The 24781-nt window shown below is 49.6% G+C and overlaps 60 non-coding genes across 60 annotated transcripts; all 60 read right to left on the reverse strand.

Moving 5' to 3' along the window:
• Positions 1–141: 141 nt before the first annotated feature.
• TRNAE-CUC (transfer RNA glutamic acid (anticodon CUC)) lies at positions 142–213 on the reverse strand. Its single transcript has one exon. It is a non-coding gene; the product is annotated as a tRNA-Glu (tRNA).
• A 113-nt stretch (positions 214–326) lies between these two features.
• TRNAE-CUC (transfer RNA glutamic acid (anticodon CUC)) lies at positions 327–398 on the reverse strand. Its single transcript has one exon. It is a non-coding gene; the product is annotated as a tRNA-Glu (tRNA).
• An 853-nt stretch (positions 399–1251) lies between these two features.
• Positions 1252–1323, reverse strand: TRNAA-CGC (transfer RNA alanine (anticodon CGC)). Its single transcript has one exon. It is a non-coding gene; the product is annotated as a tRNA-Ala (tRNA).
• Positions 1324–1436: 113 nt separating this feature from the next.
• TRNAE-CUC (transfer RNA glutamic acid (anticodon CUC)) lies at positions 1437–1508 on the reverse strand. The gene has a single exon. It is a non-coding gene; the product is annotated as a tRNA-Glu (tRNA).
• Positions 1509–1621: 113 nt separating this feature from the next.
• On the reverse strand, positions 1622–1693 carry TRNAE-CUC (transfer RNA glutamic acid (anticodon CUC)). The gene has a single exon. It is a non-coding gene; the product is annotated as a tRNA-Glu (tRNA).
• A 113-nt stretch (positions 1694–1806) lies between these two features.
• On the reverse strand, positions 1807–1878 carry TRNAE-CUC (transfer RNA glutamic acid (anticodon CUC)). The gene has a single exon. It is a non-coding gene; the product is annotated as a tRNA-Glu (tRNA).
• Positions 1879–2175: 297 nt separating this feature from the next.
• Positions 2176–2247, reverse strand: TRNAE-UUC (transfer RNA glutamic acid (anticodon UUC)). Its single transcript has one exon. It is a non-coding gene; the product is annotated as a tRNA-Glu (tRNA).
• Positions 2248–2357: 110 nt separating this feature from the next.
• On the reverse strand, positions 2358–2429 carry TRNAE-CUC (transfer RNA glutamic acid (anticodon CUC)). The gene has a single exon. It is a non-coding gene; the product is annotated as a tRNA-Glu (tRNA).
• Positions 2430–2727: 298 nt separating this feature from the next.
• TRNAA-CGC (transfer RNA alanine (anticodon CGC)) lies at positions 2728–2799 on the reverse strand. The gene has a single exon. It is a non-coding gene; the product is annotated as a tRNA-Ala (tRNA).
• A 113-nt stretch (positions 2800–2912) lies between these two features.
• Positions 2913–2984, reverse strand: TRNAE-CUC (transfer RNA glutamic acid (anticodon CUC)). Its single transcript has one exon. It is a non-coding gene; the product is annotated as a tRNA-Glu (tRNA).
• A 302-nt stretch (positions 2985–3286) lies between these two features.
• TRNAE-UUC (transfer RNA glutamic acid (anticodon UUC)) lies at positions 3287–3358 on the reverse strand. The gene has a single exon. It is a non-coding gene; the product is annotated as a tRNA-Glu (tRNA).
• Positions 3359–4396: 1038 nt separating this feature from the next.
• On the reverse strand, positions 4397–4468 carry TRNAA-CGC (transfer RNA alanine (anticodon CGC)). The gene has a single exon. It is a non-coding gene; the product is annotated as a tRNA-Ala (tRNA).
• Positions 4469–4581: 113 nt separating this feature from the next.
• TRNAE-UUC (transfer RNA glutamic acid (anticodon UUC)) lies at positions 4582–4653 on the reverse strand. The gene has a single exon. It is a non-coding gene; the product is annotated as a tRNA-Glu (tRNA).
• Positions 4654–5319: 666 nt separating this feature from the next.
• On the reverse strand, positions 5320–5391 carry TRNAE-CUC (transfer RNA glutamic acid (anticodon CUC)). The gene has a single exon. It is a non-coding gene; the product is annotated as a tRNA-Glu (tRNA).
• Positions 5392–5869: 478 nt separating this feature from the next.
• Positions 5870–5941, reverse strand: TRNAE-CUC (transfer RNA glutamic acid (anticodon CUC)). Its single transcript has one exon. It is a non-coding gene; the product is annotated as a tRNA-Glu (tRNA).
• Positions 5942–6794: 853 nt separating this feature from the next.
• TRNAA-CGC (transfer RNA alanine (anticodon CGC)) lies at positions 6795–6866 on the reverse strand. The gene has a single exon. It is a non-coding gene; the product is annotated as a tRNA-Ala (tRNA).
• Positions 6867–6979: 113 nt separating this feature from the next.
• TRNAE-CUC (transfer RNA glutamic acid (anticodon CUC)) lies at positions 6980–7051 on the reverse strand. The gene has a single exon. It is a non-coding gene; the product is annotated as a tRNA-Glu (tRNA).
• Positions 7052–7164: 113 nt separating this feature from the next.
• TRNAE-CUC (transfer RNA glutamic acid (anticodon CUC)) lies at positions 7165–7236 on the reverse strand. The gene has a single exon. It is a non-coding gene; the product is annotated as a tRNA-Glu (tRNA).
• Positions 7237–7349: 113 nt separating this feature from the next.
• On the reverse strand, positions 7350–7421 carry TRNAE-CUC (transfer RNA glutamic acid (anticodon CUC)). Its single transcript has one exon. It is a non-coding gene; the product is annotated as a tRNA-Glu (tRNA).
• A 667-nt stretch (positions 7422–8088) lies between these two features.
• TRNAA-CGC (transfer RNA alanine (anticodon CGC)) lies at positions 8089–8160 on the reverse strand. Its single transcript has one exon. It is a non-coding gene; the product is annotated as a tRNA-Ala (tRNA).
• A 113-nt stretch (positions 8161–8273) lies between these two features.
• Positions 8274–8345, reverse strand: TRNAE-CUC (transfer RNA glutamic acid (anticodon CUC)). The gene has a single exon. It is a non-coding gene; the product is annotated as a tRNA-Glu (tRNA).
• A 302-nt stretch (positions 8346–8647) lies between these two features.
• TRNAE-UUC (transfer RNA glutamic acid (anticodon UUC)) lies at positions 8648–8719 on the reverse strand. Its single transcript has one exon. It is a non-coding gene; the product is annotated as a tRNA-Glu (tRNA).
• Positions 8720–9757: 1038 nt separating this feature from the next.
• TRNAA-CGC (transfer RNA alanine (anticodon CGC)) lies at positions 9758–9829 on the reverse strand. Its single transcript has one exon. It is a non-coding gene; the product is annotated as a tRNA-Ala (tRNA).
• A 113-nt stretch (positions 9830–9942) lies between these two features.
• On the reverse strand, positions 9943–10014 carry TRNAE-UUC (transfer RNA glutamic acid (anticodon UUC)). The gene has a single exon. It is a non-coding gene; the product is annotated as a tRNA-Glu (tRNA).
• Positions 10015–10680: 666 nt separating this feature from the next.
• Positions 10681–10752, reverse strand: TRNAE-CUC (transfer RNA glutamic acid (anticodon CUC)). Its single transcript has one exon. It is a non-coding gene; the product is annotated as a tRNA-Glu (tRNA).
• A 478-nt stretch (positions 10753–11230) lies between these two features.
• TRNAE-CUC (transfer RNA glutamic acid (anticodon CUC)) lies at positions 11231–11302 on the reverse strand. Its single transcript has one exon. It is a non-coding gene; the product is annotated as a tRNA-Glu (tRNA).
• Positions 11303–12155: 853 nt separating this feature from the next.
• TRNAA-CGC (transfer RNA alanine (anticodon CGC)) lies at positions 12156–12227 on the reverse strand. The gene has a single exon. It is a non-coding gene; the product is annotated as a tRNA-Ala (tRNA).
• A 112-nt stretch (positions 12228–12339) lies between these two features.
• Positions 12340–12411, reverse strand: TRNAE-CUC (transfer RNA glutamic acid (anticodon CUC)). Its single transcript has one exon. It is a non-coding gene; the product is annotated as a tRNA-Glu (tRNA).
• A 113-nt stretch (positions 12412–12524) lies between these two features.
• On the reverse strand, positions 12525–12596 carry TRNAE-CUC (transfer RNA glutamic acid (anticodon CUC)). Its single transcript has one exon. It is a non-coding gene; the product is annotated as a tRNA-Glu (tRNA).
• Positions 12597–12709: 113 nt separating this feature from the next.
• Positions 12710–12781, reverse strand: TRNAE-CUC (transfer RNA glutamic acid (anticodon CUC)). The gene has a single exon. It is a non-coding gene; the product is annotated as a tRNA-Glu (tRNA).
• A 113-nt stretch (positions 12782–12894) lies between these two features.
• On the reverse strand, positions 12895–12966 carry TRNAE-CUC (transfer RNA glutamic acid (anticodon CUC)). Its single transcript has one exon. It is a non-coding gene; the product is annotated as a tRNA-Glu (tRNA).
• A 297-nt stretch (positions 12967–13263) lies between these two features.
• Positions 13264–13335, reverse strand: TRNAE-UUC (transfer RNA glutamic acid (anticodon UUC)). Its single transcript has one exon. It is a non-coding gene; the product is annotated as a tRNA-Glu (tRNA).
• Positions 13336–13445: 110 nt separating this feature from the next.
• Positions 13446–13517, reverse strand: TRNAE-CUC (transfer RNA glutamic acid (anticodon CUC)). Its single transcript has one exon. It is a non-coding gene; the product is annotated as a tRNA-Glu (tRNA).
• A 298-nt stretch (positions 13518–13815) lies between these two features.
• On the reverse strand, positions 13816–13887 carry TRNAA-CGC (transfer RNA alanine (anticodon CGC)). Its single transcript has one exon. It is a non-coding gene; the product is annotated as a tRNA-Ala (tRNA).
• A 113-nt stretch (positions 13888–14000) lies between these two features.
• TRNAE-CUC (transfer RNA glutamic acid (anticodon CUC)) lies at positions 14001–14072 on the reverse strand. The gene has a single exon. It is a non-coding gene; the product is annotated as a tRNA-Glu (tRNA).
• Positions 14073–14555: 483 nt separating this feature from the next.
• TRNAE-CUC (transfer RNA glutamic acid (anticodon CUC)) lies at positions 14556–14627 on the reverse strand. The gene has a single exon. It is a non-coding gene; the product is annotated as a tRNA-Glu (tRNA).
• A 1035-nt stretch (positions 14628–15662) lies between these two features.
• On the reverse strand, positions 15663–15734 carry TRNAA-CGC (transfer RNA alanine (anticodon CGC)). Its single transcript has one exon. It is a non-coding gene; the product is annotated as a tRNA-Ala (tRNA).
• A 113-nt stretch (positions 15735–15847) lies between these two features.
• Positions 15848–15919, reverse strand: TRNAE-CUC (transfer RNA glutamic acid (anticodon CUC)). The gene has a single exon. It is a non-coding gene; the product is annotated as a tRNA-Glu (tRNA).
• Positions 15920–16032: 113 nt separating this feature from the next.
• On the reverse strand, positions 16033–16104 carry TRNAE-CUC (transfer RNA glutamic acid (anticodon CUC)). The gene has a single exon. It is a non-coding gene; the product is annotated as a tRNA-Glu (tRNA).
• A 298-nt stretch (positions 16105–16402) lies between these two features.
• On the reverse strand, positions 16403–16474 carry TRNAE-CUC (transfer RNA glutamic acid (anticodon CUC)). The gene has a single exon. It is a non-coding gene; the product is annotated as a tRNA-Glu (tRNA).
• Positions 16475–17327: 853 nt separating this feature from the next.
• TRNAE-CUC (transfer RNA glutamic acid (anticodon CUC)) lies at positions 17328–17399 on the reverse strand. The gene has a single exon. It is a non-coding gene; the product is annotated as a tRNA-Glu (tRNA).
• A 113-nt stretch (positions 17400–17512) lies between these two features.
• TRNAE-UUC (transfer RNA glutamic acid (anticodon UUC)) lies at positions 17513–17584 on the reverse strand. The gene has a single exon. It is a non-coding gene; the product is annotated as a tRNA-Glu (tRNA).
• Positions 17585–17879: 295 nt separating this feature from the next.
• TRNAE-UUC (transfer RNA glutamic acid (anticodon UUC)) lies at positions 17880–17951 on the reverse strand. Its single transcript has one exon. It is a non-coding gene; the product is annotated as a tRNA-Glu (tRNA).
• A 113-nt stretch (positions 17952–18064) lies between these two features.
• TRNAE-CUC (transfer RNA glutamic acid (anticodon CUC)) lies at positions 18065–18136 on the reverse strand. Its single transcript has one exon. It is a non-coding gene; the product is annotated as a tRNA-Glu (tRNA).
• A 110-nt stretch (positions 18137–18246) lies between these two features.
• Positions 18247–18318, reverse strand: TRNAE-CUC (transfer RNA glutamic acid (anticodon CUC)). The gene has a single exon. It is a non-coding gene; the product is annotated as a tRNA-Glu (tRNA).
• Positions 18319–19358: 1040 nt separating this feature from the next.
• TRNAA-CGC (transfer RNA alanine (anticodon CGC)) lies at positions 19359–19430 on the reverse strand. The gene has a single exon. It is a non-coding gene; the product is annotated as a tRNA-Ala (tRNA).
• Positions 19431–19543: 113 nt separating this feature from the next.
• On the reverse strand, positions 19544–19615 carry TRNAE-UUC (transfer RNA glutamic acid (anticodon UUC)). The gene has a single exon. It is a non-coding gene; the product is annotated as a tRNA-Glu (tRNA).
• A 667-nt stretch (positions 19616–20282) lies between these two features.
• On the reverse strand, positions 20283–20354 carry TRNAE-CUC (transfer RNA glutamic acid (anticodon CUC)). The gene has a single exon. It is a non-coding gene; the product is annotated as a tRNA-Glu (tRNA).
• Positions 20355–20832: 478 nt separating this feature from the next.
• Positions 20833–20904, reverse strand: TRNAE-CUC (transfer RNA glutamic acid (anticodon CUC)). The gene has a single exon. It is a non-coding gene; the product is annotated as a tRNA-Glu (tRNA).
• Positions 20905–21203: 299 nt separating this feature from the next.
• On the reverse strand, positions 21204–21275 carry TRNAE-CUC (transfer RNA glutamic acid (anticodon CUC)). The gene has a single exon. It is a non-coding gene; the product is annotated as a tRNA-Glu (tRNA).
• Positions 21276–21573: 298 nt separating this feature from the next.
• Positions 21574–21645, reverse strand: TRNAA-CGC (transfer RNA alanine (anticodon CGC)). Its single transcript has one exon. It is a non-coding gene; the product is annotated as a tRNA-Ala (tRNA).
• Positions 21646–21758: 113 nt separating this feature from the next.
• TRNAE-CUC (transfer RNA glutamic acid (anticodon CUC)) lies at positions 21759–21830 on the reverse strand. Its single transcript has one exon. It is a non-coding gene; the product is annotated as a tRNA-Glu (tRNA).
• Positions 21831–21943: 113 nt separating this feature from the next.
• On the reverse strand, positions 21944–22015 carry TRNAE-CUC (transfer RNA glutamic acid (anticodon CUC)). Its single transcript has one exon. It is a non-coding gene; the product is annotated as a tRNA-Glu (tRNA).
• A 298-nt stretch (positions 22016–22313) lies between these two features.
• Positions 22314–22385, reverse strand: TRNAE-CUC (transfer RNA glutamic acid (anticodon CUC)). The gene has a single exon. It is a non-coding gene; the product is annotated as a tRNA-Glu (tRNA).
• Positions 22386–23238: 853 nt separating this feature from the next.
• TRNAE-CUC (transfer RNA glutamic acid (anticodon CUC)) lies at positions 23239–23310 on the reverse strand. Its single transcript has one exon. It is a non-coding gene; the product is annotated as a tRNA-Glu (tRNA).
• A 113-nt stretch (positions 23311–23423) lies between these two features.
• On the reverse strand, positions 23424–23495 carry TRNAE-UUC (transfer RNA glutamic acid (anticodon UUC)). Its single transcript has one exon. It is a non-coding gene; the product is annotated as a tRNA-Glu (tRNA).
• A 296-nt stretch (positions 23496–23791) lies between these two features.
• TRNAE-UUC (transfer RNA glutamic acid (anticodon UUC)) lies at positions 23792–23863 on the reverse strand. The gene has a single exon. It is a non-coding gene; the product is annotated as a tRNA-Glu (tRNA).
• Positions 23864–23976: 113 nt separating this feature from the next.
• TRNAE-CUC (transfer RNA glutamic acid (anticodon CUC)) lies at positions 23977–24048 on the reverse strand. Its single transcript has one exon. It is a non-coding gene; the product is annotated as a tRNA-Glu (tRNA).
• Positions 24049–24158: 110 nt separating this feature from the next.
• Positions 24159–24230, reverse strand: TRNAE-CUC (transfer RNA glutamic acid (anticodon CUC)). The gene has a single exon. It is a non-coding gene; the product is annotated as a tRNA-Glu (tRNA).
• A 296-nt stretch (positions 24231–24526) lies between these two features.
• On the reverse strand, positions 24527–24598 carry TRNAE-CUC (transfer RNA glutamic acid (anticodon CUC)). Its single transcript has one exon. It is a non-coding gene; the product is annotated as a tRNA-Glu (tRNA).
• Positions 24599–24781: the final 183 nt, after the last annotated feature.

Consider the following 24781-nt stretch of genomic DNA (forward strand, 5'->3'; position numbering starts at 1 on the left):
CAGGTATCCAAGCCACTAGACCATGCCAGAGAACGGAGAGGGACGGAGCGATCGCTTAGCCATTCGGCCAACAGGGTGAAACTATTCAAGTTACATACGGTGCGCAAATTGGAGACTTGATGACAGCAGATAAAAAAATACTTCCGACACCAAGAATCGAACCAGGGTCTCCTGGGTGAGAGCCAGATATCCTAGCCACTAGACCACGCCGGAGAACGGAGAAGGACGGAACGATTGCTTAGATATTCCGCCAACAGGGTAAAAGTATTGAAGTTACAAAGCATGCCCAAATTGGAGGCTTGAAGACAGCAGATAAAACAAAATACTTCCGACACCGGGAATCGAATCCAGGCCTCCTGGGTGAGAGCTAGGTATCCTAGCCACTAGATCATGCCGGAGAACGGAGAAGGACTGAGCGATCGCTTAGCTATTCGGCCAACAGGGTAAAAGTATTGAAGTTATATCGTATGCGCAAATTGGAGACTTGATGATAGCAGATAAAAAATACTTCCGACACCGGGAATCGCACGCAGGCCTCCTGGGTGAGAGTGCCGTAGGTATCCTAGACACTAGACCATGCTGTAGAATGGAGAGGAACGGAGCGATCGCTTAGCCATTCGGCCAACGGGGTAAAACTATTGAAGTTACATAGCGTGCGCAAATCTGAGACTTGATGACAGCAGATTAAAAAAATACTTCTGACACCGGGAATTGAATCCGGGCCTCGTGGGTGAGAGCCAGGTATCCTAGCCACTAGACCATGCCGGAGAACGGAGAGGGACGGAGCGATCGCTTAGCCATTCGACCAACAGGGTAAATGTATTGCAGTTATACAGCGTGCGCAATTTGGAGACTTGATGATAGCAGATAAAAGAAAATACTTCTGACACCGCGAATCGAACCCGGGTCTCCTGGGTGAGAGCCAGATATCCTAGCCACTAGACCACGCCGGAGAACGCAAAGGGACGGAGCGATCGCTTAGCCATTTGACCGACACGGTAAAACTATTGAAGTTACATACCATGCGCAAATTGGAGACTTGATGATAGCATATAAAAGAAAATACCTCCGACACCGGGAATCGCAACCGGGCCTCCTGGGTGAGAGCCAGGTATCCTAGACACTAGACCATGCCGGAGAACGGAGAGTAACGGAAAGATCGGTTAGCCATTTGGCCAACAGGGTAAAACTATTGAAGTTACAAACCGTGCACTAATTGGAGACTTGATGACAGCAGATAAAAGAGAATACTTCCGACACCGGAAATCGCACCCGGGCCTCCTGGGTGCGAGCCAGGTATCCTAGCCACTAGACCATGCTGGAGAACGGAGAGGGACGGAGCGATCGCTTAGCGATTTGACCAACAGGGTAAACCTTTTGAAGTTATATACCATGTGCAAATTAGAGACTTCATGACAGCAGATAAAAGAAAAAACTTTCGACACCGGGAATCGTACCCGGGCCTTCTGGGTGAGAGCCAGGTATCCTAGCCACTAGACCATGCCGGAAAAGGGAGAAAGACGGAGCGATCGCTTAGTCATTTGACCAACAGGGTAAAACTTTTGAAGTTATATACCATGCGCAAATTAGAGACTTCATGACAGCAGATAAAAGAAAAAACTTTCGACACCGGGAATCGTACCCGGGCCTCCTGGGTGAGAGCCAGGTATCCTAGCCACTAGACCATGCCGGAGAACGGAGAGGGACGGAGCGATCGCTTAGCCATTCGGCCAACAGGGTAAAAGTATTGAAGTTGCATAGCGTGCGCAAATTGGAGACTTGATAACAGCAGATAAAAGAAAATACTTCCGACGTCGGGAATCGAACCCGGGCCTCCTGGGGGAGAGCCAGGTATCCTAGCCACTAGACCATGCCGGAGAACGAAGAGGGACGGAGCGATCGCTTAGCCATTCGGCCAACAGGGTAAAACTATTGAAGATACATAGCGTGCGCTAATTGAAGACTTGATGATAGCAGCTAAAAGAAAATACTTCCGACACCGCAAATCGAACCCGGGCCTCCTGATGAGAGCCAGGTATCCTAGCCACTAGACCATGCCGGAGAACGGAGAGGGACGGAGCGATCACTTAGCGATTCGGCCAACAGGGTAAAAGTATTGAAGTTACATAGCGTGCGCAAATTGGAGACTTGATGATAGCAGATAAAAGAAAATACTTCCGACACCGGGAATCGAACCCGGGCCTCCTGGGTGAAAGCCAGGCATCCTAGCCACTAGACCATGCCGGAGAACGGAGAGGGACGGAGCGATCGCTTAGCCATTCGGCCAACAGGGTAAAAGTATTGAAGTTACATAGCGTGCGTAAATTGCATACTTGATAATAGCAGATAAAAAATACTTCCGACACCGGGAATCGTACCCGGGCCTCCTGGGTGAGAGCCAGGTATCCAAGCCACTAGACCATGCCAGAGAACGGAGAGGGACGGAGCGATCGCTTAGCGATTCGGCTAACAGGGTAAAAGTAATGAAGTTACCTAGCGTGCGCAAATTGGAGACTTGATGATAGCATATAAAAGAAAATACCTCCGACACCGGGAATCGCAACCGGGCCTCCTGGGTGAGAGCCAGGTATCCTAGACACTAGACCATGCCGGAGAACGGAGAGTAACGGAAAGCTCGCTTAACCAATTGGCCAACAGGGTAAAAGTATTGAAGTTACAAACCGTGCACAAATTGTAGACTTGATGACAGCAGATAAAAGAAAATACTTCCGACACCGGAAATCGCACCCGGGCCTCCTGGGTGCGAGCCAGGTATCCTAGCCACTAGACCATGCCGGAGAACGGAGAGGGACGGAGCGATCGCTTAGCGATTTTACCAACAGGGTAAAACTTTTGAAGTTATATACCATGCGCAAATTAGAGACTTCAAGACAGCAGATAAAAGAAAAAACTTTCGACACCGGGAATCGTACCCGGGCCTCCTGGGTGAGAGCCAGGTATCCTAGCCACTATACCATGCCGGAAAAGGGAGAAAGACGGAGCGAACGCTTAGTTATTCGGCCAACAGGGTAAAAGTATTGAAGTTACATAGCATGCGCAAATTGAAGACTTGATGATAGCAGATAAAAGAAAATACTTCCGACACCGGGAATCGGACGCGGGCCTCCTGGGTGAGAGCGCAATAGGTATCCTAGACACTAGATCATGCTGTAGAACGGAGAGGGACGGAGCGATCGCTTAGCCATTCGGCGAACAGGGTAAAACTATTGAAGTTACATAGCGTGCGCAAATTGGAGACTGGATGACAGCAGATAAAAGAAAATACTTCCGACACCGGCAATCGAACCCGGGCCTCCTGGGTGAAAGCCAGGTATCCTAGCCACTAGACCATGCCGGAGAACGGAGAAGGACGGAGCGATCGCTTAGCCATTCGGCCAACAAGGTAGAAGTATTGAAGATAGATAGCGTGCGCAATTTGGAGACTCTATGATAGCTGATAAAAGAAAATACTCCCGACCCCAGGAATCGCAACCGGGCTTCCTGGGTGAGAGCCAGGTATCCTAGACACTAGACCATGCGGGAGAACGGAGAGGGACGGAGAGATCGCTTAGCCATTCGACCAACAGGGTAAAACTATTGAAGTTACATACCGTGCGCAAATTGAAGACTTGATGACAGCAGCTAAAAGAAAATACTTCCGACACCGCAAGTCGAACCCGGGCCTCCTGGGTGAGAGCCAGATATCCTAGTCACTAGACCACGCCGGAGAACGCAAAGGGACGGAGCGATCGCTTAGCCATTTGACCAACACGGTAAAACTATTGAAGTTACATACCATGCGCAAATTGGAGACTTGATGATAGCATATAAAAGAAAATACCTCCGACACCGGGAATCGCAACCGGGCCTCCTGGATGAGAGCCAGGTATCCTAGACACTAGACCATGCCGGAGAACGGAGAGTAACGGAAAGATCGCTTAGCCATTTGGCCAACAGGGTAAAACTAATGAAGTTACAAACCGTGCACAAATTGGAGACTTGATGACAGCAGATAAAAGAAAATACTTCCGACACCGAAAATCGCACCCGGGCCTCCTGGGTGCGAGCCAGGTATCCTAGCCACTAGACCATGCCGGAGAACGGAGAGGGACGGAGCGATCGCTTAGCGATTTGGCCAACAGGGTAAACGTATTGAAGTTACATAGCATGCGCAAATTGGAGACTTGATGATAGCAGATAAAAGAAAATACTTCCGACACCGGGAATCAAACCCGGGTCTCCAGGGTGAGAGTCAGATATCCTAGCCACTAGACCACGCCGGAGAATGGAGAGGGACGGAGCGATCGCTTAGCCATTTGACCAACAGGGTAAAACTATTAAAGTTATATACCAAGCGCAAATTAGAGACTTCATGACAGCAGATAAAAGAAAAAACTTCTGACACCGGGAATCGTACCCGGGCCTCCTGGGTGCGAGCCAGGTATCCTAGCCACTAGACCATGCCGGATAACGGAGAGGGACGGAGCGATCGCTTAGCGAATTGGCCAACAGGGTGAAACTGTTTATGTTACATAGCGTGCGCAAATTGGAGACTTGATGACAGCAGATAAAAGAAAATACTTCCGACACCGGGAATCGAACCAGGGCCTCCTGGGTGAAAGCCAGGTATCCTAGCCACTAGACTATGCCGGAGAACGGAGAGGGACGGAGCGATCGCTTAGCCATTTGGCCAACAGGGTAGAAGTATTGAAGATACATAGCGTGCGCAATTTGGAGACTTGATGATAGCTGATAAAAAAAATACTCCCGACCCCAGGAATCGCAACCGGGCTTCCTGGGTGAGAGCCAGGTATCCTAGACACTAGACCATGCCGGAGAACGGAGAGGGACGGAGAGATCGCTTAGCCATTCGGCCAACAGGGTAAAACTATTGAAGTTACATACCGTGCGCAAATTGGAGACTTGATGACAGCAGATAAAAGAAAAAACTTCTGACACCGGGAATCGTACCCGGGCCTGCTGGGTGAGAGCCAGGTATCCTAGCCACTAGACCATGCCAGAGATTTGAGAGGGACGGAGTGATCGCTTAGCCATTCAGCCAACAGGGTAAAACTATTGAAGATACATAGCGTGCGCAAATTGAAGACTTGATGACAGCAGCTAAAAGAAAATACTTCCGACACCGCAAATCGAACCCGGGCCTCCTGATGAGAGCCAGGTATCCTAGCCACTAGACCATGCCGGAGAACAAAGAGGGACGGAGCGATCGCTTAGCGATTCGGCCAACAGGGTAAAAGTATTGAAGTTACATAGCGTGCGCAAATTGGAGACTTGATGATAGCAGATAAAAGAAAATACTTCCGACACCGGCAATCGAACCCGGGCCTCCTGGGTGAGAGCCAGGTATCCTAGCCACTAGACTATGCCGGAGAACGGAGAGGGACGGAACGATCGCTTAGCCATTTGGCCATCAGGGTAAAAGTATTGAAGTTACATAGCGTGCGTAAATCGGATACTTGATAGTAGCAGATAAAAAATACTTCCGACACCGGGAATCGTACCCGGGCCTCCTTGGTGAGAGCCAGGTATCCAAGCCACTAGACCATGCCAGAGAACGGAGAGGGACGGAGCGATCGCTTAGCCATTCGGCCAACAGGGTGAAACTATTCAAGTTACATACGGTGCGCAAATTGGAGACTTGATGACAGCAGATAAAAAAATACTTCCGACAACAAGAATCGAACCAGGGTCTCCTGGGTGAGAGCCAGATATCCTAGCCACTAGACCACGCCGGAGAACGGAGAAGGACGGAACGATTGCTTAGATATTCCGCCAACAGGGTAAAAGTATTGAAGTTACAAAGCATGCGCAAATTGGAGGCTTGAAGACAGCAGATAAAACAAAATACTTCCGACACCGGGAATCGAATCCAGGCCTCCTGGGTGAGAGCTAGGTATCCTAGCCACTAGATCATGCCGGAGAACGGAGAAGGACTGAGCGATCGCTTAGCTATTCGGCCAACAGGGTAAAAGTATTGAAGTTATATCGTATGCGCAAATTGGAGACTTGATGATAGCAGATAAAAAATACTTCCGACACCGGGAATCGCACGCAGGCCTCCTGGGTGAGAGTGCCGTAGGTATCCTAGACACTAGACCATGCTGTAGAATGGAGAGGAACGGAGCGATCGCTTAGCCATTCGGCCAACGGGGTAAAACTATTGAAGTTACATAGCGTGCGCAAATCTGAGACTTGATGACAGCAGATTAAAAAAATACTTCTGACACCGGGAATTGAATCCGGGCCTCGTGGGTGAGAGCCAGGTATCCTAGCCACTAGACCATGCCGGAGAACGGAGAGGGACGGAGCGATCGCTTAGCCATTCGACCAACAGGGTAAATGTATTGCAGTTATACAGCGTGCGCAATTTGGAGACTTGATGATAGCAGATAAAAGAAAATACTTCTGACACCGCGAATCGAACCCGGGTCTCCTGGGTGAGAGCCAGATATCCTAGCCACTAGACCACGCCGGAGAACGCAAAGGGACGGAGCGATCGCTTAGCCATTTGACCGACACGGTAAAACTATTGAAGTTACATACCATGCGCAAATTGGAGACTTGATGATAGCATATAAAAGAAAATACCTCCGACACCGGGAATCGCAACCGGGCCTCCTGGGTGAGAGCCAGGTATCCTAGACACTAGACCATGCCGGAGAACGGAGAGTAACGGAAAGCTCGCTTAGCCAATTGGCCAACAGGGTAAAAGTATTGAAGTTACAAACCGTGCACAAATTGTAGACTTGATGACAGCAGATAAAAGAAAATACTTCCGACACCGGAAATCGCACCCGGGCCTCCTGGGTGCGAGCCAGGTATCCTAGCCACTAGACCATGCCGGAGAACGGAGAGGGACGGAGCGATCGCTTAGCGATTTTACCAACAGGGTAAAACTTTTGAAGTTATATACCATGCGCAAATTAGAGACTTCAAGACAGCAGATAAAAGAAAAAACTTTCGACACCGGGAATCGTACCCGGGCCTCCTGGGTGAGAGCCAGGTATCCTAGCCACTATACCATGCCGGAAAAGGGAGAAAGACGGAGCGAACGCTTAGTTATTTGACCAACAGGGTAAAACTTTTGAAGTTATATACCATGCGCAAATTAGAGACTTCATGACAGCAGATAAAAGAAAAAACTTTCGACACCGGGAATCGTACCCGGGCCTCCTGGGTGAGAGCCAGGTATCCTAGCCACTAGACCATGCCGGAGAACGGAGAGGGACAGAGCGATCGCTTAGCCATTCGGCCAACAGTGTAAAAGTATTGAAGATACAAAGCATGCGCAAATTGGAGGCTTGGTGATAGCAGATAAAAGAAAATACTTCCGACACCGGGAATCGAACCCGGGACTCCTGGGTGAGAGCTAGGTATCCTAGCCACTAGACCATGCCAGAGAACGGAGAGGGATGGAGCCATCCCTTAGCCATTCGGGCAACAGGAAAAAAGTATTGAAGTTGCATAGCGTGCGCAAATTGGAGACTTGATAACAGCAGATAAAAGAAAATACTTCCGACATCGGGAATCGAACCCGGGCCTCCTGGGTTAGAGCCAGGTATCCCAGCCACTAGACCATGCCGGAGAACGAAGAGGGACGGAGCGATCGCTTAGCCATTCGGCCAACAGGGTAAAACTATTGAAGATACATAGCGTGCGCAAATTGAAGACTTGATGATAGCAGCTAAAAGAAAATACTTCCGACACCGCAAATCGAACCCGGGCCTCCTGATGAGAGCCAGGTATCCTAGCCACTAGACCATGCCGGAGAACGGAGAGGGACGGAGCGATCACTTAGCGATTCGGCCAACAGGGTAAAAGTATTGAAGTTACATAGCGTGCGCAAATTGGAGACTTGATGATAGCAGATAAAAGAAAATACCTCCGACACCGGGAATCGCAACCGGGCCTCCTGGGTGAGAGCCAGGTATCCTAGACACTAGACCATGCCGGAGAACGGAGAGTAACGGAAAGATCGCTTAGCCAATTGGCCAACAGGGTAAAAGTATTGAAGTTACAAGCCGTGCACAAATTGTAGACTTGATGACAGCAGATAAAAGAAAATACTTCCGACACCGGAAATCGCACCCGGGCCTCCTGGGTGCGAGCCAGGTATCCTAGCCACTAGACCATGCCGGAGAACGGAGAGGGACGGAGCGATCGCTTAGCGATTTTACCAACAGGGTAAAACTTTTGAAGTTATATACCATGCGCAAATTAGAGACTTCAAGACAGCAGATAAAAGAAAAAACTTTCGACACCGGGAATCGTACCCGGGCCTCCTGGGTGAGAGCCAGGTATCCTAGCCACTATACCATGCCGGAAAAGGGAGAAAGACGGAGCGAACGCTTAGTTATTCGGCCAACAGGGTAAAAGTATTGAAGTTACATAGCATGCGCAAATTGAAGACTTGATGATAGCAGATAAAAGAAAATACTTCCGACACCGGGAATCGGACGCGGGCCTCCTGGGTGAGAGCGCAATAGGTATCCTAGACACTAGATCATGCTGTAGAACGGAGAGGGACGGAGCGATCGCTTGGCCATTCGGCGAACAGGGTAAAACTATTGAAGTTACATAGCGTGCGCAAATTGGAGACTGGATGACAGCAGATAAAAGAAAATACTTCCGACACCGGCAATCGAACCCGGGCCTCCTGGGTGAAAGCCAGGTATCCTAGCCACTAGACCATGCCGGAGAACGGAGAAGGACGGAGCGATCGCTTAGCCATTCGGCCAACAAGGTAGAAGTATTGAAGATAGATAGCGTGCGCAATTTGGAGACTCTATGATAGCTGATAAAAGAAAATACTCCCGACCCCAGGAATCGCAACCGGGCTTCCTGGGTGAGAGCCAGGTATCCTAGACACTAGACCATGCGGGAGAACGGAGAGGGACGGAGAGATCGCTTAGCCATTCGACCAACAGGGTAAAACTATTGAAGTTACATACCGTGCGCAAATTGAAGACTTGATGACAGCAGCTAAAAGAAAATACTTCCGACACCGCAAGTCGAACCCGGGCCTCCTGGGTGAGAGCCAGATATCCTAGTCACTAGACCACGCCGGAGAACGCAAAGGGACGGAGCGATCGCTTAGCCATTTGACCAACACGGTAAAACTATTGAAGTTACATACCATGCGCAAATTGGAGACTTGATGATAGCATATAAAAGAAAATACCTCCGACACCGGGAATCGCAACCGGGCCTCCTGGATGAGAGCCAGGTATCCTAGACACTAGACCATGCCGGAGAACGGAGAGTAACGGAAAGATCGCTTAGCCATTTGGCCAACAGGGTAAAACTAATGAAGTTACAAACCGTGCACAAATTGGAGACTTGATGACAGCAGATAAAAGAAAATACTTCCGACACCGAAAATCGCACCCGGGCCTCCTGGGTGCGAGCCAGGTATCCTAGCCACTAGACCATGCCGGAGAACGGAGAGGGACGGAGCGATCGCTTAGCGATTTGGCCAACAGGGTAAACGTATTGAAGTTACATAGCATGCGCAAATTGGAGACTTGATGATAGCAGATAAAAGAAAATACTTCCGACACCGGGAATCAAACCCGGGTCTCCAGGGTGAGAGTCAGATATCCTAGCCACTAGACCACGCCGGAGAACGGAGAGGGACGGAGCGATCGCTTAGCCATTTGACCAACAGGGTAAAACTATTAAAGTTATATACCAAGCGCAAATTAGAGACTTCATGACAGCAGATAAAAGAAAAAACTTCTGACACCGGGAATCGTACCCGGGCCTCCTGGGTGCGAGCCAGGTATCCTAGCCACTAGACCATGCCGGATAACGGAGAGGGACGGAGCGATCGCTTAGCGAATTGGCCAACAGGGTGAAACTGTTTAAGTTACATAGCGTGCGCAAATTGGAGACTTGATGACAGCAGATAAAAGAAAATACTTCCGACACCGGGAATCGAACCAGGGCCTCCTGGGTGAAAGCCAGGTATCCTAGCCACTAGACTATGCCGGAGAACGGAGAGGGACGGAGCGATCGCTTAGCCATTTGGCCAACAGGGTAGAAGTATTGAAGATACATAGCGTGCGCAATTTGGAGACTTGATGATAGCTGATAAAAAAAATACTCCCGACCCCAGGAATCGCAACCGGGCTTCCTGGGTGAGAGCCAGGTATCCTAGACACTAGACCATGCCGGAGAACGGAGAGGGACGGAGAGATCGCTTAGCCATTCGGCCAACAGGGTAAAACTATTGAAGTTACATACCGTGCGCAAATTGGAGACTTGATGACAGCAGATAAAAGAAAAAACTTCTGACACCGGGAATCGTACCCGGGCCTGCTGGGTGAGAGCCAGGTATCCTAGCCACTAGACCATGCCAGAGATTTGAGAGGGACGGAGTGATCGCTTAGCCATTCAGCCAACAGGGTAAAACTATTGAAGATACATAGCGTGCGCAAATTGAAGACTTGATGACAGCAGCTAAAAGAAAATACTTCCGACACCGCAAATCGAACCCGGGCCTCCTGATGAGAGCCAGGTATCCTAGCCACTAGACCATGCCGGAGAACAAAGAGGGACGGAGCGATCGCTTAGCGATTCGGCCAACAGGGTAAAAGTATTGAAGTTACATAGCGTGCGCAAATTGGAGACTTGATGATAGCAGATAAAAGAAAATACTTCCGACACCGGCAATCGAACCCGGGCCTCCTGGGTGAGAGCCAGGTATCCTAGCCACTAGACTATGCCGGAGAACGGAGAGGGACGGAACGATCGCTTAGCCATTTGGCCATCAGGGTAAAAGTATTGAAGTTACATAGCGTGCGTAAATCGGATACTTGATAGTAGCAGATAAAAAATACTTCCGACACCGGGAATCGTACCCGGGCCTCCTTGGTGAGAGCCAGGTATCCAAGCCACTAGACCATGCCAGAGAACGGAGAGGGACGGAGCGATCGCTTAGCCATTCGGCCAACAGGGTGAAACTATTCAAGTTACATACGGTGCGCAAATTGGAGACTTGATGACAGCAGATAAAAAAATACTTCCGACAACAAGAATCGAACCAGGGTCTCCTGGGTGAGAGCCAGATATCCTAGCCACTAGACCACGCCGGAGAACGGAGAAGGACGGAACGATTGCTTAGATATTCCGCCAACAGGGTAAAAGTATTGAAGTTACAAAGCATGCGCAAATTGGAGGCTTGAAGACAGCAGATAAAACAAAATACTTCCGACACCGGGAATCGAATCCAGGCCTCCTGGGTGAGAGCTAGGTATCCTAGCCACTAGATCATGCCGGAGAACGGAGAAGGACTGAGCGATCGCTTAGCTATTCGGCCAACAGGGTAAAAGTATTGAAGTTATATCGTATGCGCAAATTGGAGACTTGATGATAGCAGATAAAAAATACTTCCGACACCGGGAATCGCACGCAGGCCTCCTGGGTGAGAGTGCCGTAGGTATCCTAGACACTAGACCATGCTGTAGAATGGAGAGGAACGGAGCGATCGCTTAGCCATTCGGCCAACGGGGTAAAACTATTGAAGTTACATAGCGTGCGCAAATCTGAGACTTGATGACAGCAGATTAAAAAAATACTTCTGACACCGGGAATTGAATCCGGGCCTCGTGGGTGAGAGCCAGGTATCCTAGCCACTAGACCATGCCGGAGAACGGAGAGGGACGGAGCGATCGCTTAGCCATTCGACCAACAGGGTAAATGTATTGCAGTTATACAGCGTGCGCAATTTGGAGACTTGATGATAGCAGATAAAAGAAAATACTTCTGACACCGCGAATCGAACCCGGGTCTCCTGGGTGAGAGCCAGATATCCTAGCCACTAGACCACGCCGGAGAACGCAAAGGGACGGAGCGATCGCTTAGCCATTTGACCGACACGGTAAAACTATTGAAGTTACATACCATGCGCAAATTGGAGACTTGATGATAGCATATAAAAGAAAATACCTCCGACACCGGGAATCGCAACCGGGCCTCCTGGGTGAGAGCCAGGTATCCTAGACACTAGACCATGCCGGAGAACGGAGAGTAACGGAAAGATCGGTTAGCCATTTGGCCAACAGGGTAAAACTATTGAAGTTACAAACCGTGCACTAATTGGAGACTTGATGACAGCAGATAAAAGAGAATACTTCCGACACCGGAAATCGCACCCGGGCCTCCTGGGTGCGAGCCAGGTATCCTAGCCACTAGACCATGCTGGAGAACGGAGAGGGACGGAGCGATCGCTTAGCGATTTGCCAACAGGGTAAACCTTTTGAAGTTATATACCATGTGCAAATTAGAGACTTTATGACAGCAGATAAAAGAAAAAACTTTCGACACCGGGAATCGTACCCGGGCCTTCTGGGTGAGAGCCAGGTATCCTAGCCACTAGACCATGCCGGAAAAGGGAGAAAGACGGAGCGATCGCTTAGTCATTTGACCAACAGGGTAAAACTTTTGAAGTTATATACCATGCGCAAATTAGAGACTTCATGACAGCAGATAAAAGAAAAAACTTTCGACACCGGGAATCGTACCCGGGCCTCCTGGGTGAGAGCCAGGTATCCTAGCCACTAGACCATGCCGGAGAACGGAGAGGGACAGAGCGATCGCTTAGCCATTCGGCCAACAGTGTAAAAGTATTGAAGATACAAAGCATGCGCAAATTGGAGGCTTGGTGATAGCAGATAAAAGAAAATACTTCCGACACCGGGAATCGAACCCGGGACTCCTGGGTGAGAGCTAGATATCCTAGCCACTAGACCATGCCAGAGAACGGAGAGGGATGGAGCCATCCCTTAGCCATTCGGGCAACAGGAAAAAAGTATTGAAGTTGCATAGCGTGCGCAAATTGGAGACTTGATAACAGCAGATAAAAGAAAATACTTCCGACATCGGGAATCGAACCCGGGCCTCCTGGGTGAGAGCCAGGTATCCTAGCCACTAGACCATGCCGGAGAACGAAGAGGGACGGAGCGATCGCTTAGCCATTCGGCCAACAGGGTAAAACTATTGAAGATACATAGCGTGCGCAAATTGAAGACTTGATGATAGCAGCTAAAAGAAAATACTTCCGACACCGCAAATCGAACCCGGGCCTCCTGATGAGAGCCAGGTATCCTAGCCACTAGACCATGCCGGAGAACGGAGAGGGACGGAGCGATCACTTAGCGATTCGGCCAACAGGGTAAAAGTATTGAAGTTACATAGCGTGCGCAAATTGGAGACTTGATGATAGCAGATAAAAGAAAATACTTCCGACACCGGGAATCGAACCCGGGCCTCCTGGGTGAAAGCCAGGTATCCTAGCCACTAGACCATGCCGGAGAACGGAGAGGGACGGAGCGATGGCTTAGCCATTCGGCCAACAGGGTAAAAGTATTGAAGTTACATAGCGTGCGTAAATTGCATACTTGATAATAGCAGATAAAAAATACTTCCGACACCGGGAATCGTACCCGGGCCTCCTGGGTGAGAGCCAGGTATCCAAGCCACTAGACCATGCCAGAGAACGGAGAGGGACAGAGCGATCGCTTAGCGATTCGGCTAACAGGGTAAAAGTAATGAAGTTACCTAGCGTGCGCAAATTGGAGACTTGATGATAGCATATAAAAGAAAATACCTCCGACACTGGGAATCGCAACCGGGCCTCCTGGGTGAGAGCCAGGTATCCTAGACACTAGACCATGCCGGAGAACGGAGAGTAACGGAAAGATCGCTTAGCCAATTGGCCAACAGGGTAAAAGTATTGAAGTTACAAACCGGGCACAAATTGTAGACTTGATGACAGCAGATAAAAGAAAATACTTCCGACACCGGAAATCGCACCCGGGCCTCCTGGGTGCGAGCCAGGTATCCTAGCCACTAGACCATGCCGGAGAACGGAGAGGGACGGAGCGATCGCTTAGCGATTTTACCAACAGGGTAAAACTTTTGAAGTTATATACCATGCGCAAATTAGAGACTTCAAGACAGCAGATAAAAGAAAAAACTTTCGACACCGGGAATCGTACCCGGGCCTCCTGGGTGAGAGCCAGGTATCCTAGCCACTATACCATGCCGGAAAAGGGAGAAAGACGGAGCGAACGCTTAGTTATTCGGCCAACAGGGTAAAAGTATTGAAGTTACATAGCATGCGCAAATTGAAGACTTGATGATAGCAGATAAAAGAAAATACTTCCGACACCGGGAATCAAACCCGGGTCTCCAGGGTGAGAGTCAGGCATCCTAGCCACTAAAGCACGCCGGAGAACGTAGAGGGACGGAGCGATCGCTTAGCCATTTGACCAACAAGGTAAAACTTTTGAAGTTATATACCATGCGCAAATTAGAGACTTCATGACAGCAGATAAAAGAAAAGACTTTCGACACCGGGAATTGTACCCGGGCCTCCTGGGTGAGAGCAGGGTATCCTAGCCACTAGACCATGCCGGAAAAGGGAGAAAGACGGAGCGAACGCTTAGTTATTCGGCCAACAGGGTAAAAGTATTGAAGTTACATAGCGTGCGCAAATTGGAGACTTGATTATAGCAGATAAAATAAAATACTTCCGACACCGGGAATCGAACCCGGGCCTCCTGGGTGAGGGCCAGGAATTCTAGCCACTAGACCATGCCGGAGAACGAAGAGGGACGAAGCGATCACTTAGCCATTCGGCCAACAGGGTAAAAGTATTGAAGTTACATAGCGTGCATGAATTGGAGACTTGATAATAGCAGATAAAAAATACTTCCGACACCGGGAATCGTACTCGGGCCTCCTGGGTGAGAGCCAGGTATCCTAGCCACTAGACCATGCCGGTGAACGGAGGGGGACGGAGCGATCGCTTAGCCATTTGGCAAACAGGGTAAAAGTATTGAAGTTATATCGTATGCGCAAATTGGAGACTTGATGATAGCAGATAAAAAATACTTCCGACACCGGGAATCGCACGCAGGCCTCCTGGGTGAGAGTGCCGTAGGTATCCTAGACACTAGACCATGCTGTAGAATGGAGAGGAACGGAGCGATCGCTTAGCCATTCGGCCAACGGGGTAAAACTATTGAAGTTACATAGCGTGCGCAAATCTGAGACTTGATGACAGCAGATTAAAAAAATACTTCTGACACCGGGAATTGAATCCGGGCCTCGTGGGTGAGAGCCAGGTATCCTAGCCACTAGACCATGCCGGAGAACGGAGAGGGACGGAGCGATCGCTTAGCCATTCGACCAAAAGGGTAAATGATTTGCAGATATACAGCGTGCGCAATTTGGAGACTTGATGATAGCAGATAAAAGAAAATACTTCTGACACCGCGAATCGAACCCGGGTCTCCTGGGTGAGAGCCAGATATCCTAGCCACTAGACCACGCCGGAGAACGCAAAGCGACGGAGCGATCGCTTAGCCATTTGACCGACACGGTAAAACTATTGAAGTTACATACCATGCGCAAATTGGAGACTTGATGATAGCATATAAAAGAAAATACCTCCGACACCGGGAATCGCAACCGGGCCTCCTGGGTGAGAGCCAGGTATCCTAGACACTAGACCATGCCGGAGAACGGAGAGTAACGGAAAGATCGGTTAGCCATTTGGCCAACAGGGTAAAACTATTGAAGTTACAAACCGTGCACTAATTGGAGACTTGATGACAGCAGATAAAAGAGAATACTTCCGACACCGGAAATCGCACCCGGGCCTCCTGGGTGCGAGCCAGGTATCCTAGCCACTAGACCATGCTGGAGAACGGAGAGGGACGGAGCGATCGCTTAGCGATTTGACCAACAGGGTAAACCTTTTGAAGTTATATACCATGTGCAAATTAGAGACTTCATGACAGCAGATAAAAGAAAAAACTTTCGACACCGGGAATCGTACCCGGGCCTTCTGGGTGAGAGCCAGGTATCCTAGCCACTAGACCATGCCGGAAAAGGGAGAAAGACGGAGCGATCGCTTAGTCATTTGACCAACAGGGTAAAACTTTTGAAGTTATATACCATGCGCAAATTAGAGACTTCATGACAGCAGATAAAAGAAAAAACTTTCGACACCGGGAATCGTACCCGGGCCTCCTGGGTGAGAGCCAGGTATCCTAGCCACTAGACCATGCCGGAGAACGGAGAGGGACTGAGCGATCGCTTAGCCATTCGGCCAACAGGGTAAAAGTAGTGAAGTTATATCGTATGCGCAAATTGGAGACTTGATTATAGCAGATAAAAAAATACTTCCGACACCGGGAATCGCACGCGGGCCTCCTGGGTGAGAGCGCCGTAGGTATCCTAGACACTAGACCATGCAGTAGAATGGAGAGGGACGGAGCGATCGCTTAGCCATTCGGCCAACAGGGTAAAACTATTGAAGTTACATAGCGTGCGCAAATCGGAGACTTGATGACAGCAGATAAAAAAATACTTCTGACACTGGGAATCGAACCCGGGCCTCCTGGGTGAGAGCCAGGTATCCTAGCCACTAGGCCATGCCGGAGAACGTAGACGGACGGAGCGATCGCTTAGCCATTCGACCAACAGGGTAAAAGTATTGCAGTTATACAGCGTGCGCAATTTGGAGACTTGATAATAGCAGATAAAAGAAAATAATTCCGACACCGCGAATCGAACCCGGGTCTCCTGGGTGAGAGCCAGATATCCTTGCCACTAGACCACGCCAGAGAACGCAAAGGGACGGAGCGATCGCTTAGCCATTTGACCAACACGGTAAAACTATTGAAGTTACATACCATGCGCAAATTGGAGACTTGATGATAGCATATAAAAGAAAATACCTCCGACACCGGGAATCGCAACCGGGCCTCCTGGGTGAGAGCCAGGTATCCTAGACACTAGACCATGCCGGAGAACGGAGAGTAACGGAAAGATCGCTTAGCCATTTGGCCAACAGGGTAAAACTAATGAAGTTACAAACCATGCACAAATTGGAGACTTGATGACAGCAGATAAAAGAAAATACTTCCGACACCGGAAATCGCACCCGGGCCTCCTGGGTGCGAGCCGGGTATCCTAGCCACTAGACCATGCCGGATAACGGAGAGGGACGGAGCGATCGCTTAGCGAATTGGCCAACAGGGTAAACGTATTGAAGTTACATAGCATGCGCAAATTGGAGACTTGATGATAGCAGATAAAAGAAAATACTTCCGACACCGGGAATTAAACCCGGGTCTCCAGGGTGAGAGTCAGATATCCTAGCCACTAGACCACGCCGGAGAACGGAGAGGGACGGAGCGATCGCTTAGCCATTTGACCAACAGGGTAAAACTTTTGAAGTTATATACCAAGCGCAAATTAGAGACTTCATGACAGCAGATAAAAGAAAAAACTTTCGACACCGGGAATCGTACCCGGGCCTCATGGGTGAGAGCCAGGTATCCTAGCCACTAGACCATGCCGGAAAAAGGAGAAAGGCGGAGCGAACGCTTAGTGATTCGGCCAACAGGGTAAAACTATTGAAGTTACATAGCGTGCGCAAATTGGAGACTTGATGACAGCAGATAAAAGAAAATACTTCCGACACCGGGAATCGAACCAGGGCCTCCTGGGTGAAAACCAGGTATCCTAGCCACTAGACCATGCGGGAGAACGGAGAAGGACGGAGCGATCGCTTAGCCATTCGGCCAACAAGGTAGAAGTATTGAAGATACATAGCGTGCGCAATTTGGAGACTTGATGATAGCTGAAAAAAAATACTCCCGACCCCAGGAATCGCAACCGGGCTTCCTGGGTGAGAGCCAGGTATCCTAGACACTAGACCATGCCGGAGAACGGAGAGGGACGGAGAGATCGCTTAGCCATTCGGCCAACAGGGTAAAACTGTTGAAGTTACATACCGTGCGCGAATTGAAGACTTGATGACAGCAGCTAAAAGAAAATACTTCCGACACCGGGAATCAAACCCGGGCCTTCTGGGTGAAAGCCAGGTATCCTAGCCACTAGACCATGCCGGAGAACGGAGAGGGACGGAGCGATCGCTTAGCGATTCGGCCAACAGGGTAAAAGTATTGAAGTTATATAGCGTGCGCAAATTGGAGACTTGATGATAGCAGATAAAAGAAAATACTTCCGACACCGGGAATCGAACCCGGGCCTCCTGGGTGAGAGCCAGGTATCCTAGCCACTAGACCATGCCGAAGAACAGAGAGGGACGGAGCGATCACTTAGCCATTTGGCCAACAGGGTAAAAGTATTGAAGTTACATAACGTGCGTAAATTGGATACTTGATAATAGCAGATAAAAAATACTTCCGACACCGGGAATCGTACCCGGGCCTCCTGGGTGAGAGCCAGGTGTCCAAGCCACTAGACCATGCCAGAGAACGGAGAGGGACAGAGCGATCGCTCTGTCCCTCTCCGTTCTCTGGCATTGAATATTGAAGATAGATAGCGTGCGCAATTTGGAGACTTGATGATAGCTGATAAAAGAAAATACTCCCGACCCCAGGAATCGCAACCGGGCTTCCTGGGTGAGAGCCAGGTATCCTAGACACTAGACCATGCGGGAGAACGGAGAGGGACGGAGAGATCGCTTAGCCATTCGACCAACAGGGTAAAACTATTGAAGTTACATACCGTGCGCAAATTGAAGACTTGATGACAGCAGCAAAAAGAAAATACTTCCGACACCGCAAGTCGAACCCGGGCCTCCTGGGTGAGAGCCAGATATCCTAGTCACTAGACCACGCCGGAGAACGCAAAGGGACGGAGCGATCGCTTAGCCATTTGACCAACACGGTAAAACTATTGAAGTTACATACCATGCGCAAATTGGAGACTTGATGATAGCATATAAAAGAAAATACCTCCGACACCGGGAATCGCAACCGGGCCTCCTGGATGAGAGCCAGGTATCCTAGACACTAGACCATGCCGGAGAACGGAGAGTAACGGAAAGATCGCTTAGCCATTTGGCCAACAGGGTAAAACTAATGAAGTTACAAACCGTGCACAAATTGGAGACTTGATGACAGCAGATAAAAGAAAATACTTCCGACACCGAAAATCGCACCCGGGCCTCCTGGGTGCGAGCCAGGTATCCTAGCCACTAGACCATGCCGGAGAACGGAGAGGGACGGAGCGATCGCTTAGCGATTTGGCCAACAGGGTAAACGTATTGAAGTTACATAGCATGCGCAAATTGGAGACTTGATGATAGCAGATAAAAGAAAATACTTCCGACACCGGGAATCAAACCCGGGTCTCCAGGGTGAGAGTCAGATATCCTAGCCACTAGACCACGCCGGAGAACGGAGAGGGACGGAGCGATCGCTTAGCCATTTGACCAACAGGGTAAAACTATTAAAGTTATATACCAAGCGCAAATTAGAGACTTCATGACAGCAGATAAAAGAAAAAACTTCTGACACCGGGAATCGTACCCGGGCCTCCTGGGTGCGAGCCAGGTATCCTAGCCACTAGACCATGCCGGATAACGGAGAGGGACGGAGCGATCGCTTAGCGAATTGGCCAACAGGGTGAAACTGTTTAAGTTATACAGCGTGCGCAAATTGGAGACTTGATGACAGCAGATAAAAGAAAATACTTCCGACACCGGGAATCGAACCAGGGCCTCCTGGGTGAAAGCCAGGTATCCTAGCCACTAGACTATGCCGGAGAACAGAGAGGGACGGAGCGATCGCTTAGCCATTTGGCCAACAGGGTAGAAGTATTGAAGATACATAGCGTGCGCAATTTGGAGACTTGATGATAGCTGATAAAAAAAAATACTCCCGGCCCCAGGAATCGCAACCGGGCTTCCTGGGTGAGAGCCAGGTATCCTAGACACTAGACCATGCCGGAGAACGGAGAGGGACGGAGAGATCGCTTAGCCATTCGGCCAACAGGGTAAAACTATTGAAGTTACATACCGTGCGCAAATTGGAGACTTGATGACAGCAGATAAAAGAAAAAACTTCTGACACCGGGAATCGTACCCGGGCCTGCTGGGTGAGAGCCAGGTATCCTAGCCACTAGACCATGCCAGAGATTTGAGAGGGACGGAGTGATCGCTTAGCCATTCGGCCAACAGGGTAAAACTATTGAACATACATAGCGTGCGCAAATTGAAGACTTGATGACAGCAGCTAAAAGAAAATACTTCCGACACCGCAAATCGAACCCGGGCCTCCTGATGAGAGCCAGGTATCCTAGCCACTAGACCATGCCGGAGAACAAAGAGGGACGGAGCGATCGCTTAGCGATTCGGCCAACAGGGTAAAAGTATTGAAGTTACATAGCGTGCGCAAATTGGAGACTTGATGATAGCAGATAAAAGAAAATACTTCCGACACCGGCAATCGAACCCGGGCCTCCTGGGTGAGAGCCAGGTATCCTAGCCACTAGACTATGCCGGAGAACGGAGAGGGACGGAACGATCGCTTAGCCATTTGGCCATCAGGGTAAAAGTATTGAACTTACATAGCGTGCGTAAATCGGATACTTGATAGTAGCAGATAAAAAATACTTCCGACACCGGGAATCGTACCCGGGCCTCCTTGGTGAGAGCCAGGTATCCAAGCCACTAGACCATGCCAGAGAACGGAGAGGGACGGAGCGATCGCTTAGCCATTCGGCCAACAGGGTGAAACTATTCAAGTTACATACGGTGCGCAAATTGGAGACTTGATGACAGCAGATAAAAAAATACTTCCAACACCAAGAATCGAACCAGGGTCTCCTGGGAGAGAGCCAGATATCCTAGCCACTAGACCACGCCGGAGAACGGAGAAGGACGGAACGATTGCTTAGATATTCCGCCAACAGGGTAAAAGTATTGAAGTTACAAAGCATGCGCAAATTGGAGGCTTGAAGACAGCAGATAAAACAAAATACTTCCGACACCGGGAATCGAATCCAGGCCTCCTGGGTGAGAGCTAGGTATCCTAGCCACTAGATCATGCCGGAGAACGGAGAAGGACTGAGCGATCGCTTAGCCATTCGGCCAACAGGGTAAAAGTATTGAAGTTATATCGTATGCGCAAATTGGAGACTTGATGATAGCAGATAAAAAATACTTCCGACACCGGGAATCGCACGCAGGCCTCCTGGGTGAGAGTGCCGTAGGTATCCTAGCCACTAGACCATGCCGGAGAACGGAGAGGGACGGAGCGATCGCTTAGCCATTCGACCAACAGGGTAAATGTATTGCAGTTATACAGCGTGCGCAATTTGGAGACTTGATGATAGCAGATAAAAGAAAATACTTCCGACACCGCGAATCGAACCCGGGTCTCCTGGGTGAGAGCCAGATATCCTAGCCACTAGACCACGCCGGAGAACATAAAGGGACGGAGCGATCGCTTAGCCATTTGACCGACACGGTAAAACTATTGAAGTTACATACCATGCGCAAATTGGAGACTTGATAATAGCATATAAAAGAAAATACCTCCGACACCGGGAATCGCAACCGGGCCTCCTGGGTGAGAGCCAGGTATCCTAGACACTAGACCATGCCGGAGAACGGAGAGTAACGGAAAGATCGGTTAGCCATTTGGCCAACAGGGTAAAACTATTGAAGTTACAAACCGTGCACTAATTGGAGACTTGATGACAGCAGATAAAAGAGAATACTTCCGACACCGGAAATCGCACCCGGGCCTCCTGGGTGCGAGCCAGGTATCCTAGCCACTAGACCATGCTGGAGAACGGAGAGGGACGGAGCGATCGCTTAGCGATTTGACCAACAGGGTAAACCTTTTGAAGTTATATACCATGTGCAAATTAGAGACTTCATGACAGCAGATAAAAGAAAAAACTTTCGACACCGGGAATCGTACCCGGGCCTTCTGGGTGAGAGCCAGGTATCCTAGCCACTAGACCATGCCGGAAAAGGGAGAAAGACGGAGCGATCGCTTAGTCATTTGACCAACAGGGTAAAACTTTTGAAGTTATATACCATGCGCAAATTAGAGACTTCATGACAGCAGATAAAAGAAAAAACTTTCGACACCGGGAATCGTACCCGGGCCTCCTGGGTGAGAGCCAGGTATCCTAGCCACTAGACCATGCCGGAGAACGAAGAGGGACTGAGTGATCGCTTAGCCATTCGGCCAACAGGGTAAAAGTAGTGAAGTTATATCGTATGCGCAAATTGGAGACTTGATGATAGCAGATAAAAAAATACTTCCGACACCGGGAATCGCACGCGGGCCTCCTGGGTGAGAGCGCCGTAGGTATCCTAGACACTAGACCATGCAGTAGAATGGAGAGGGACGGAGCGATCGCTTAGCCATTCGGCCAACAGGGTAAAACTATTGAAGTTACATAGCGTGCGCAAATCGGAGACTTGATGACAGCAGATAAAAAAATACTTCTGACACTGGGAATCGAACCCGGGCCTCCTGGGTGAGAGCCAGGTATCCTAGCCACTAGGCCATGCCGGAGAACGTAGACGGACGGAGCGATCGCTTAGCCATTCGACCAACAGGGTAAAAGTATTGCAGTTATACAGCGTGCGCAATTTGGAGACTTGATTATAGCAGATAAAAGAAAATAATTCCGACACCGCGAATCGAACCCGGGTCTCCTGGGTGAGAGCCAGATATCCTAGCCACTAGACCACGCCAGAGAACGCAAAGGGACGGAGCGATCGCTTAGCCATTTGACCAACACGGTAAAACTATTGAAGTTACATACCATGCGCAAATTGGAGACTTGATGATAGCATATAAAAGAAAATACCTCCGACACCGGGAATCGCAACCGGGCCTCCTGGGTGAGAGCCAGGTATCCTAGACACTAGACCATGCCGGAGAACGGAGAGTAACGGAAAGATCGCTTAGCCATTTGGCCAACAGGGTAAAACTAATGAAGTTACAAACCATGCACAAATTGGAGACTTGATGACAGCAGATAAAAGAAAATACTTCCGACACCGGAAATCGCACCCGGGCCTCCTGGGTGCGAGCCAGGTATCCTAGCCACTAGACCATGCAGGATAACGGAGAGGGACGGAGCGATCGCTTAGCGAATTGGCCAACAGGGTAAACGTATTGAAGTTACATAGCATGCGCAAATTGGAGACTTGATGATAGCAGATAAAAGAAATTACTTCCGACACCGGGAATTAAAACCGGGTCTCCAGGGTGAGAGTCAGATATCCTAGCCACTAGACCACGCCGGAGAACGGAGAGGGACGGAGCGATCGCTTAGCCATTTGACCAACAGGGTAAAACTTTTGAAGTTATATACCAAGCGCAAATTAGAGACTTCATGACAGCAGATAAAAGAAAAAACTTTCGACACCGGGAATCGTACCCGGGCCTCATGGGTGAGAGCCAGGTATCCTAGCCACTAGACCATGCCGGAAAAAGGAGAAAGGCGGAGCGAACGCTTAGTGATTCGGCCAACAGGGTAAAACTATTGAAGTTCAATAGCGTGCGCAAATTGGAGACTTGATGACAGCAGATAAAAGAAAATACTTCCTACACCGGGAATCGAACCAGGGCCTCCTGGGTGAAAACCAGGTATCCTAGCCACTAGACCATGCCGGAGAACGGAGAAGGACGGAGCGATCGCTTAGCCATTCGGCCAACAAGGTAGAAGTATTGAAGATACATAGCGTGCGCAATTTGGAGACTTGATGATAGCTGAAAAAAAAATACTCCCGACCCCAGGAATCGCAACCGGGATTCCTGGTTGAGAGCCAGGTATCCTAGACACTAGACCATGCCGGAGAACGGAGAGGGACGGAGAGATCGCTTAGCCATTCGGCCAACAGGGTAAAACTGTTGAAGTTACATACCGTGCGCGAATTGAAGACTTGATGACAGCAGCTAAAAGAAAATACTTCCGACACCGGGAATCAAACCCGGGCCTTCTGGGTGAAAGCCAGGTATCCTAGCCACTAGACCATGCCGGAGAACGGAGAGGGACGGAGTGATCGCTTAGCGATTCGGCCAACAGGGTAAAAGTATTGAAGTTATATAGCGTGCGCAAATTGGAGACTTGATGATAGCAGATAAAAGAAAATACTTCCGACACCGGGATTCGAACCCGGGCCTCCTGGGTGAGAGCCAGGTATCCTAGCCACTAGACCATGCCGGAGAACAGAGAGGGACGGAGCGATCACTTAGCCATTTGGCCAACAGGGTAAAAGTATTGAAGTTACATAACGTGCGTAAATTGGATACTTGATAATAGCAGATAAAAAATACTTCCGACACCGGGAATCGTACCCGGGCCTCCTGGGTGAGAGCCAGGTGTCCAAGCCACTAGACCATGCCAGAGAACGGAGAGGGACAGAGCGATCGCTTAGCCATTCAGCCAACAGGGTGAAACTATTCAAGTTACATACCGTGCGCAAATTGGAGACTTGATGACAGCAGAAAAAAGAATACTTCCGACATCAAGAATCGAACCAGGGTCTCCTGGGTGAGAGCCAGATATCCTAGCCACTAGACCACGCCGGAGAACGGAGAGGGCCGGAGCGATTGCTTAGATATTCGGCCAACAGGGTAAAAGTATTGAAGTTACAAAGCATGCGCAAATTGGAGGCTTGAAGACAGCAGATAAAAGAAAATACTTCCGACACCGGGAATCGAATCCAGGCCTCCTGGGTGAGAGCTAGGTATCCTAGCCACTAGACCATGCCGGAGAACGGAGAGGGACTGAGCGATCGCTTTGCCATTCGGCCGACAGGGTAAAAGTATCGAAGTTATATAGTATGCGCTAATTGGAGACTTGATGATAGCAGGTAAAAAAATACTTCCGACACCGGGAATCGCACGCGGGCCTCCTGGGTGAGAGCCAGGTATCCAAGCCACTAGACCATGCCGGA

This window comes from Rhipicephalus microplus, chromosome 3 (assembly GCF_043290135.1).
Source record: "Rhipicephalus microplus isolate Deutch F79 chromosome 3, USDA_Rmic, whole genome shotgun sequence".
In the NCBI taxonomy this organism is placed as follows: Eukaryota; Metazoa; Arthropoda; class Arachnida; order Ixodida; family Ixodidae; genus Rhipicephalus; species Rhipicephalus microplus.